We start from the raw sequence: 12,021 nt of genomic DNA, 5'->3' as shown, positions 1-12,021 counted from the left end.
AGTTTCAAGAAGAATTTCCTTGAAACAATCCACGCCCAATGAGAGTGGCTCTTGGGATTTCACTATATAAACCCTTGTACAGATGAAATCCTCACATTTTGCTCCTGTATCCTGTGTCAAGATGGATCTTCGCATGAAGAGTTTTTATCGGAATCTGGATTTGGATGTCAACTTTTTTCTTTCCTTTGCATTTGCTTGTGAGCAAAAACGGAAAAGAGAAAAACAGAGAAGGGCGCTTTTGGCAGCACCCGATTCTTGAACTACGACAGAGCCGTGGAGCCTGTTATGATCCTTAGTGGCTGAGGATCGCAGATCTAACCAGCTAAGTAACTGAACATAGAACGAGCTCTAGGGAGGTGGTAACTGGACTGACCGCAATCCTGATCCTATCCAATACACACTAAAAGTAGCCGTGGAACGTTTCCTGAAATCCTAGACGTCTCTTCATGGTCTGAGAAACTAGCTACCCCTAAAGAGAGAAAGCAAGACCTCACTTGCCTCAGAGAAAATACCCCAAAGATATAGAAAGCCCCCCACAAATAATAACGGTGAGTTAAGGGGAAAATACAAACGTAGAAATGAAACAGATTTAGCAAATGAGGCCCGCTAATCACTAGATAGCAGAAGACAGATAGGAAACTGTGCGGTCAGTAAAAAACCCTATTCAAAAAATCCACGCTGAGAGTTCAAGAACCCCCACACCAACTAACGGTGTGAGGGGAGAAACTCAGCCCCCTAGAGCTACCAGCAAGCGAGGAATCACATATTAGCAAGCTGGACAGAACTCATAATAAACAAAGAAACATATAGCACGCAGATGAGCAAAATATGAACAAACAGAAACTTAGCTTCTCTTGGAGAGACTGATAACGACTGTAGTCAGGAGAAATCAGAATAGCACTGAATACATTGACAGCAGGCAACAACTGAAAGTCCAGGTGAGCTAAATAGGGATCCAACTAGCAGATGACGAGACAGCTGATCCCAGCCACAGACCCGCAGAAAGACAAAGAGCCACCAGAGGGAGCCCAAAGACAGCACTCACTCAGTACCACTCGTGACCACAAGAGGGAGCCCAAGAACAGAGTTCACAACAGGAGCCTACCACTCCTTATTCAGTGAGCTCCGTGAAAACCCACAGAAATATTTTGAGTACACGAGGATGTCTCAAGACAGCTTCATGGAATTGCTGGACCGTGTACAAGGAGCCATCAGCAGGCAGGACACCCAGCTCCCTAGAGTGATTCCTGCTGAGGAACGTCTGCTGGTGATACTAAGGTATTGTAATATTTAAACATTAACGCCTGTCATAATTATTATTGTTATGCCATGTGCTTAATATTTTTCCCTTCTTTTGTTTTGCTAAATTACTGTTTTAAATAATATTGCTATAAAAGCCATGTTCTTTCTCTTTTTTTTTTTTTCTTTCTTTCTCTGTTTTGCAAAAGCCCAGTCACAAATATTATTGTTCTGATTTATTTTTTTCTTTCACTTTTTGGCAGATTCTTGGCTACCGGAGAGACCCTATCATCACTCCATTTTCAGTTCCGGATAAGAATTTCAGCACTATCTGGGATTGTCACAGACACCTGTCGAGCTTTGTGGGATGTTCTCTGTGCGGATTTTATCCCCCTACCCACCACGGAAATCTGGCAGCAAACTTTCAGACCAATTTTTTTAAGTTTGTGATTTTCCCAACTGTTTGGGAGCAGTGGACGGAAAGCATATCAGGATTACCAGACCGGCTGGAACTGGATCCGAGTACTTATAATATACTTATAATAATACTTATTATACTTGTATTTATAAAAATATTTTTCCATAGTGCTAATGGCGATTTCAGCTGTAGGTTTGTCGCCGTAAACATTGGATCTTTTGGTCGTGGTAATGACTCCCAGACATTTAAAAACTCGGACATGGGCCAAAGGTTGTATGGGAATTATTTTAATTTCCCCCTGCCACAACCTCTTCCCAACACTCAAGGCCCGCCAATGCCATTTATTGTGGTTGGGGATGAGGCCTTTCAGATGTGTGGAAACGTCCTGAAACCATACTCCAGTCGGGACTTGAACCACACAAAAAGGATTTTTAATTACAGACTGACCAGGGCAAGAAGAACTGTTGAATATGCCTTTGGTATCCTTGTCTTAAAATGGCACGTTTTAGGGACAGCCATTAATCTCAAAATTGAGACAGTCGATGAGATGGTGAAGGTGTGTGTGGTTCTGCAGAACTACATAATGGCTAAAGAGCCACCCAACATTGAACTTGATGAACCTGTTTCTAACCCATTGCCAGATTACCATCATCACCCTTTGCGTCCTACTTTGTTTCTGAGAGTGGACATCTGTCCTGGCGAGATGACATGGTTTAGTGTTCTTGTAATGTTGTGGAATGTTATGTACCTGTAATCATTTAAATTTACTTTAATGTTTGCGGTCAATAAAACACCTATATTTAAACATCTGTTCCAAGTGTCCTCTATATTAGAATAATAATTTTTAAAGTTTAATAAGGTGATCACCGGTTCACAACTACAGTTTTTATATAGTTCACTCACTGTATCATGCAGATTGCATAAGACAGGGATTGGATTATAACCAAATTGGGTTATGTCACCCATGTCTTAGGGTACCGTCACACAGTGGCATTTTTATCGCTACGACGGCACGATTCGTGACGTTCTAGCGATATCGTTACGATCTCGCAGTGTCTGACACGCTACTGCGATCAGGCACCCAGCTGAGAATCGTACGTCGTAGCACATCGTTTGAAACTTTCTTTCGTCGCTGGATCTCCCGCTGTCATCGCTGGATCGTTGTGTGTGACAGCGATCCAGCGATGCGTTCGCTGGTAACCAGGGTAAACATCGGGTAACTAAGCGCAGGGCCGCGCTTAGTAACCCGATGTTTACCGTGGTTACCAGCGTAAAAGTAAAAAAAAACAAACCGTACATACTCACCATCTGATGTCCGTCAGGTCCCTTGCCGTCCGCTTCCCGCTCTGACTGTCTGCCGTCCGGAAAGTGAGAGCAGATCACAGCGGTGACGTCGCCGCTGCGCTCTGCTCTCACTGTACGGCCGGATCTCAGTCAGAGCGGGAAGCGGACGGCAAGGGACCGGACGGACATCAGATGGTGAGCATGTACTGTTTGTTTTTTTTTACTTTTACGCTGGTAACCACGGTAAACATCGGGTTACTAAGCGCGGCCCTGCGCTTAGTAACCCGATGTTTATCCTGGTTACCTGGGGACTTCGGCATCGCTCCAGCGCCGTGATTGCAACGTGTGACCGCAGTCTACGACGCTGGAGCGATAATCATACGACGCTGCGACGTCACGAATCGTGCCGTCGTAGCAATGTAAATGGTACTGTGTGACGGTACCCTTACACTACACCTCTTCTCTCTCAGGTCAGTGCTATGGTAGGTGACATTGGATTAGCTCCTTTGTCTTTTCAGTCTGCATTTCTATATTACTATATATTACTGCAGACTGAAGAGATGATGAAGCTAATCCACCTCATATCTTTACTCACCTGCCCGTGTGTCAGAACTATGGCACTCAGGATGCAGAAAACACTGCATCCTGAGTGCACTAGTGCTGACACCTGGGAAGGCGAGCATTGTTGACCCCTGACCTTTTTTACTGTATTAACCCCTTTCTGCCATTGGACGTAATATTCCGTCCATGTGGGGTGGGCCCTAATTCCCAAGGACGGAATATTATGTCCAGCACGATCGGCCGCGCTCACGGGGGGAGCGCGGCTGATCGCGGCCGGGTGTCAGCTGCCTATGGCAGCTGACATCCGTCACTATGTGCCAGGAGCGGTCACGGACCGCCCCCGGCACACTAACCCCCGGCACACCGCGATCAAACATGATCGCGGTGTGCCGGCGGTACAGGGAAGCATCGCGCAGGGAGGGGGCTCCCTGCGGACTTCCCTGAGACCCCCGGAGCAACGCGATGTGATCGCGTTGCTGCGAGGGTCTCCTACCTCCTATCCCTGCAGGCCCCGGATCCAAAATGGCCACGGGGCTGCATCCGGGTCCTGCAGGGATTACTTCCGGGTGCCGAGCAGGCTGCGGATGAAAGCTGCAGCCTGCACGGCTGTAAGTGAGATCGGTGCTCTGACAGAGTGCTGTGCACACTGTCAGATCACCGATCTGTAATGTCCCCCCCTGGGACAAAGTAAAAAAGTAAAAAAAAAAATTCCCACATGTGTAAAAGAAAAAAAAAGAAAAAACAAACCTAAATAAAGAAAAAAAATATATATTATTCCCATAAATACATTCCTTTATCTAAATAAAAAAAATCAAACAATAAAAGTACACATATTTAGTATCGACGCATCCGTAACGACCCCACCTATAAAACTATATCACTAGTTAACCCCTTCAGTAAACACCGTAAAGAAAAAAAAAAACGAGGCAAAAAACCGCTTTATTCTCATACCGCCAAACAAAAAGTAGAATAACACGCGATCAAAAAGACGGATATAAATAACCATGGTACCGCTGCAAACGTCATCTTGTCCCGCAAAAAAACGAGCCACCATATAGCATCATCAGCGAAAAAATTAAAAAGTTATAGTCCTCAGAATAAAGCGATGCCAAAATAATTATTTTTTCTATAAAATAGTTTTTATCGTATAAAAGCGCCAAAACATAAAAAAATTATAGAAATGAGGTATCGCTGTAATCGTACAGACCCGAAGAATAAAACTGCTTTATCAATTTTACCAAACGCGGAACGGTATAAACGCCTCCCCCAAAAGAAATTCATGAATAGCTGTTTTTTGGTCATTCTGCCTCACAAAAATCGGAATAAAAAGCGATCAAAAAATCTCCCGTGCCTGAGAATGATACCAATAAAAACGTCAACTCGTTCCGCAAAAAACAATACCTCACATGACTCTGTGGACTCAAATATGGAAAAATTATAGCTCTCTAGGGTTAGGGTTGGGGCTAGGGTTGGGGGCTAGGGTTAGGGTTGGGGTTAGGGTTGGGGTTAGGGTTAAGGCTACAGTTAGGGTTGGGGCTAAAGTTAGGGTTAGGGTTGGGGCTAAAGTTAGGGTTAGGGTTTGGATTACATCTACGGTTGGGAATAGGGTTGGGATTAGGGTTAGGGGTGTGTCTGGGTTAGAGGTGTGGTTAGGGTTACCATTGGGATTAGGGTTAGGGGTGTGTTTGGATTAGGGTTTCAGTTATAATTGGGGGGTTTCCACTGTTTAGGCACATCAGGGGCTCTCCAAACGCGACATGGCGTCCGATCTCAATTTCAGCCAATTCTGCGTTGAAAAAGTAAAACAGTGCTCCTTCCTTTCCGAGCTCTCCCGTGTGCCCAAAAAGGGGTTTACCCCAACATATGGGGTATCAGCGTACTCGGAACACATTGGAGAACAACTTTTGGGGTCCAATTTCTCCTGTTACCCTTGGGAAAATACAAAACTGGGGGCTAAAAAATAATTTTTGTGGAAAAAAAATATTTTTTATTTGCATGGCTCTGCGTTATAAACTGTAGTGAAACAATTGGGGGTTCAAAGCTCTCACAATACATCTAGATGAGTTCATTAGGGGGTCTACTTTCCAAAATGGTGTCACTTGTGGGGGGTTTCTACTGTTTAGGTACATTAGGGCCTCTGCAAACGCAATGTGACGCCTGCAGACCATTCCATCTAAGTCTGCATTCCAAATGGCGCTCCTTCCCTTCCAAGCCCTCCCATGCGCCCAAACGGTGGTTCCCCCCGCATATGGGGTATCAGCGTACTCAAGACAAATTGGACAACAACTTTTGGTGTCCAATTTCTCCTGTTACCCTTGGGAAAATACAAAACTGGGGGCTAAAAAATAATTTTTGGGGGAAATTTTTTTTTTTTATTTTCACGGCTATGCGTTATAAACTGTAGTAAAACACTTGAGGGTTCAAAACTCTCACAACACATTTAGATGAGTTCCTTAGGGGGTCTACTTTCCAAAATGGTGTCACTTGTGGGTTTTTTTTTTACTGTTTAGGTACAATAGGGCTCTGCAAACGCAATGTGACACCTGCAGACCATTCCATGTAAGTCTGCATTCAAAATGGCGCTCCATCCCTTCCGAGCCCTCCCATGCACCCAAACATTGGTTCCCCCCCACATATGGGGTATCAGCGTACTCAGGACAAATTGGACAACAACTTTTGGGGTCCAATTTCTCCTGTTACCCTCGGGAAAATACAAAACTGGGGGCTAAAAAATAATTTTTGTGGGAAAAAAATGTTTGTTTTATTTTTACGGCTCTGCATTATAAACTTCTGTGAAGCAGTTGGTGGGTCAAAGCGCTCACCACACCTCTAGATAAGTTCCTTAGGGGGTCTACTTTCCAAAATGGTGTCACTTCTGGGGGGGTTTCAATGTTTAGGCACATCAGTGGCTCTCCAAACACAACATGGCGTCCCATCTCAATTCCTGTCAATTTTGCAGTGAAAAGTCAAACGGCGCTCCTTCCCTTCCGAGCTCTCCCATGCGCCCAAACAGTGGTTTACCCCCACATATGGGGTATCAGCGTACTCAGGACAAATTGTAAAACAACTTTTGGGGTCCAATTTCTTCTCTTACCCTTGGGAAAATAAAAAATTGGGGGCAAAAAGATCATTTTTGTGAAAAAATATGATTTTTTATTTTTACGGTTCTGCATTATAAACTTCTGTGAAGCACTTGGTGAGTCAAAGTGCTCACCACACCTCTAGATAAGCTCCTTAGGGGGTCTACTTTCCAAAATGGTGTCACTTGTGGGGGGTTTCAATGTTTAAGCATATCAGGGGCTCTCCAAACGCAACATGGCGTCCCATCTCAATTCCAGTCAATTTTGCATTGAAAAGTCAAATGGCGCTCCTTCGCTTCCGAGCTCTGTCATGCGCCCAAACAGTGGTTTACCCCCACATATGGGGTATCGGCGTTCTCAGGACAAATTGTACAACATCTTTTGGGGTCCATTTTCTCCTGTTACCCTTGTTAAAATAAAACAAATTGGAGCTGAAGTAAATTTTGTGTGAAAAAAAAGTTAAATGCTCCATTTTATTTAAACATTCCAAAAATTCCTGTGAAATACCTGAAGGGTTAGTAAACTTCTTGAATGTGGTTTTGAGCACCTTGAGGGGTGCAGTTTTTAGAATGGTGTCACACTTGGGTATTTTCTATCATATAGACCCCTCAAATAGACTTCAAATGAAATGTGGTCCCTAAAAAAAAAAATGGTGTTGTGAAAATGAGAAATTGCTGGTCAAATTTTAACCCTTATAACTCCCTAACAAAAAAAATTTTTGGTTCCAAAATTGTGCTGATGTAAAGTAGACATGTCGGAAATGTTACTTATTAAGTATTTTGTGTGACATATCACTGTGATTTAATTGCATAAAAATTCAAAGTTGGAAAATTGCGAAATTTTCAAAATGTTCGCCAAATTTCCGTTTTTTTCACAAATAAACGCAGGTAATATCAAATAAATTTTACCACGATCATGAAGTACAATATGTCATGAGAAAACATTGTCAGAATCACTGGGATCCTTTGAAGCGTTCCAGAGATATAACCTCATAAAGGGACAGTGGTCAGAATTGTAAAAATTGGCCCGGTCCATAACGTGCAAACGTACAAAGGGGTTAATATATATTTTTTGAGGATTTTCAGTCCTCTTTGTGTTTTTGCCACCTCATAGCTCCGTTACACACACAAGAAGCAATTTGCGGTGTAAAGCAAATAAAAATGAGGAGCTGTAGATTGTGTGTCATGGAGATATGAAGTGGCAAAAACACAGTGTGTGAATACGGCGACATGTGTGTTGACGGCGCACGGTGTGTGTTGCCGGCAACGAAAGAGACAAAGATCAAGCAGTGATTGGGGGGAAAACAACACAAATTTATTTACAAAAAAAAAATTAACTTTTACGAACCGTTGAGGGAGAAATGTTATGGACCTGGGGGGTGTGGAGCTGGGAGGATTGGCTACGGGTGGATGACAAAGGGGTTCCAGGGGAAGGGGTAACTAAACTTGTGGGGTCTGGGAGGTCAAAGATGTAAGTAGACAAAAAAGGAGAGAAAGCATGGGATGGGTGAGACATTGGAAGTGAGAGAAGAACTGGACAACACAGACACATTGGGAGGTGAGGGTGGATGTAGCACGACACTTCTGCCTTTAGTTCTTTTTAATTTATGTCCACTTTACTGTGACATCCTCCTTTTTTTGTTTCTCCTTAGGAGTGTATCAAGTCGACCCGTCCTGGTGGTGGCGGTGGACAGCTGTGCAGGTACTTCAGGCGGCCTACTGGTGGTGGCGGTGGGCAGCCATTTAGGAACTTCAGGCGGCCTACTGGTGGTGGTGGTGGGCAGCTGTGCAGGTACTTCATGCAGCCTAGTGATGATGGCGGTGGGCAGCTGTGCAGGTACTTCAGGCGGACTAGTGATGGTGGCGAAGGTCAGCCGTGCAGGAGCAGGACTCGGCATGGTGGTGGTGAAGGGGATTGCAGCAGCACCCAGCATGGTAGTGGCGGTGTAGTGGTGTGCGGCAGGAGTAGGCATGGTGGTGGCCATACAGTGGTATGCAGCAGAACTCTGTATTGCTGTTAATTGTGTAATTGGTGGCACAGGTGGAAATACCCCATGTGCCTGGTGGAAGTACCGAGTCTGCTGCATAGCCTGAACGTAAGCAACATTGCAGGCCTGCATCACGTTGAGCTGGAGTTCAGGCATAAGGTGTTGCGACATGCCCTGCACTATCTTGTTAAAAAAAATGGTGTGCTGGTCTCTGGAGATCAGCATCCAGACGGTTAAGGTGCTGGTTGACATCCTGGAAAAGTGTGTTAATATGGGTCAGACCACTTTCCAGTCTATCTCCCAGCGCCTTTAAGCCATTCTGGAAGACCGAGCTCAAGTGAATAAACTCGGGCATGAGTGATCTGTCCGAGGCCTTCTGCCGCTGGCGGAAAGAGCCCCCCAAAAAAGAGGCAGAGGACTGGGACAGAGGAACACCTGAAGAACCAGCTGCCTGTTCTCCAGCCTGTAACGCAGGCCCACTTGCTGCTTTGCTGGTGGATGGCTGGGACTGGTCCCTGGCAGTTCGATGAAGGACCGCTCCAGAGGACAATCTAGGTTTGAGGGTGCTGCTACAGGTTCTGTGAAAAGAAAAGAAAAGTAAAACATTACTACCAAAAAATATCAATTGTAAAAGAACCAACTCCTGTGGAATAGAAAAATTCAGATTAGCGAATACAACACAATAGAATACAACACAAAAATACTTGCGTTCTCTGAGCAAGGACAGTCCTCAGGAAAGCCAGCAGCCAATGGTACTTGAATTTCCCTGTCCTTGCTGCAGCACCACTGCCAACTTGGATCTCCTGTCCTTGTTGAAGCGATCCTTCATCGAAAGCCAACGGGTTTTGACTTTGATCACTGTGAATAGGGAAAAAAAAAATTGTTAAACAATGTACTTTAGCCCGTGATCACACAACCGTGAGTGATGCGAGAAACTCACAGGAGTTTATCGCATCACACACGCTTGTGTGATCCTGGCCTTCAGATTCACTGTGGCATCAGACCACACTGCAATACTTACGAAAAGCCTTCCTGATCCGTGACGTGGCGTTGTCCCAGTCATCCATCAGCGCTTAAGCCATCTCATTCCACAGCCGCCGAATCACCACAGCGTCCGAGTGCTGCTGCTCCCGGGTGTCCCACAATGCTCCTACACCAGGGTGATGAGTAGGTCATTATCAATTAAATCCTCCTCCCGTTGTGGGACCTAGAAATAAAAAAATACATTAATGTTGGAAAGATAAAACACTAGGGCAGAGACAGACTGCTGTATTTCTCGTCCGAGAATCGCATTGTAAAACTCGTACTGTCTGTCAGCTCTCCTGACCTGAGCTTGACAGCTGCATAGTAATCCGTCATACTGCCATGCTTGGGTCAGGAGAGGAGCCGACCAGTCCGTGCAGTGCTATGCGATTATTGCAAGAGAAATACGGCAGTGTGTCTCTGCCCTTAAAGCAAAAACAGTCCAAAATAAAAAAATAAAAAGTCAAGTGTCCCAAAAACAGTCAAGAATAAATTAAAAAGGCAAGAGTACCAACAACAGTCAATAATAAATAAAACTGGTCAAGAATACTTACACGCCGTCTTGCCACCGGAGCTTGGGCCTGAGTCTGCTGCTCCTTTTCATCTGCACTGGAAGGGTTCTGTAAAAATAATAATAAATATTTTTCCACATGTGTAAATAGTGACAGTGAATACTTACCAATCAGCAGCAAATGTACTCACTTCAGTCTCCTGTCCACTGTGTGAGCTCTGATCTTCCGTGGAGGACATGATGAGGAATGCTGCAAGAGACAAAGAAATGATTACAGACTGCATGGAGAAATAGGCAGACATAAAGCTTGTATACTTAGATTTTGATAGAGTCTTCCAAACTTGATGTGCTGCAATGCTTTTCTAGCTTCAAGAATCTTGAGAGTAATGGACTTCCACTGCCCACACCTACTTGAATAAGGTTTGTTTGGGGGTGGCTTAAAACAAGTTCCTAGACATGTTTACTCAGAAGAACGCATGCGTATGCACACGCAAGTCATTACGTACGCAAGCGTTCCCACATACTCACACACTCCTTCCGAATACCTCAGGTGGCGTCACAAACACAAACTTTATTCAAATCCCTTTTTACATGGGTGCCCAGGGCCACAGACTGGGTCGCCGCCACCATGACACATCCCCTTAAGTACCGGACCCGGTACCGAGTACCCAACAGCCCTGGCAGGCGTTTCAGACTACAACCCTAGCTGTTTAGTAGTTTAGTTCTCCAACCCCTATCTATTAATTTAGTTATCCATCATATGGTGTGAAGTGGTTTAGTTCTACAACCCTAGCTGTTTAGTAATTTAGTTCTTCAACCTTTGTTATTAGCTTAGCTATCCATTGTATGGTGTGTAGTGGTCTGGTTCTACAACCCTAGCTGTTTAGTAGTTTAGTTCTCCAACCCCTGTTATCTTATTAGTTTAGTTATCCATCATATTGTGTGTAGTGGATTAGTTCTACAACCCTAGCTGTTTTGTAGTTTAGTTCTCCAACCCCTGTTGTCTAGTAGTTTAGTTAACCATCTTATGGTGCGTAGTGGTTTATTTCTCCATCCCCAAGTGCCCTGCAAGCTTCGGGGATTGCAAGACTTGTGGAGCAGTCCCTTCCCTGACTTCCCTTACAACAACCAGAGTCACCCAGTGCCCAGTCATCTAGATGTGACTCCCCTGTCCATGCTTGCTCGTCCAGGTGTCATTGTTGAAATGCACCCTGGCAGACATAGAATTTTTCAGGAAACAGATGATGTTGTCTGCGACTTCTTGCTGTAGCATAGACACATCTTTCTTAGAGAAGTAATGATGACGGGGCAACTAGTACTGAGGGGACTGCAACAGCGATCAGCTTTTGGAAACCTTCTGTATCCATAAGGCGGAAAGGCTGCATTTCCGTGGCCAACAGATTGGAGTGGCCATGCAATAATCACAGAGATCACAGGCCATGAGTCATACAGAAACAAGCTCTGTGATCTTTGTATTGAATAGCTCCCAGCTGGCCCCTATCATCCACACAATGACACGAATGGGTGACAAATCATCCGAGGAGGCCGAAGGCTGTTCACAATAATTAGTTCTCAGAAAAGTAATAGTTAGCATACGGCTTATCCACGTATATCCCGCCGTACAATCACTGCTAACTCCACGACAACCCCACACTCCTCGCTGCCAACAACAATCCAGTTTGTAACCCAATAAATACAGGCCAACTGAGTGCCATTCTTTTGAGGTTCACACCACCAGGGTGTTGCATCCACTCTCCCTCAGAGTAGCAGTCATATACCAGCCCCCAGGCTCACCCACCCACTTCTTTGAACACTTTTATGCGTTGCGGCCACACTTCAAGTACTCAAAATTGGCAACCCTTAGGCCGGCGTCACACTCGGCGTAAGACAATACGGTCCGTTTTTTTACGGCCGTAAT

General features: G+C 44.8%; 1 protein-coding gene across 2 annotated transcripts in view; it reads left to right on the top strand.

The window, feature by feature from the left end:
* Positions 1–12,021, top strand: part of LOC143767210 (uncharacterized) — a 249,585-nt gene that overhangs the window by 113,202 nt on the left and 124,362 nt on the right. The window lies entirely within an intron of this gene.

This window comes from Ranitomeya variabilis, chromosome 4 (genome assembly GCF_051348905.1).
Source record: "Ranitomeya variabilis isolate aRanVar5 chromosome 4, aRanVar5.hap1, whole genome shotgun sequence".
NCBI lineage: Eukaryota > Metazoa > Chordata > Amphibia > Anura > Dendrobatidae > Ranitomeya > Ranitomeya variabilis.
Note: the sequence above shows the minus strand (reverse complement) of the source record. Positions and strands in the feature narration are given on the sequence as shown.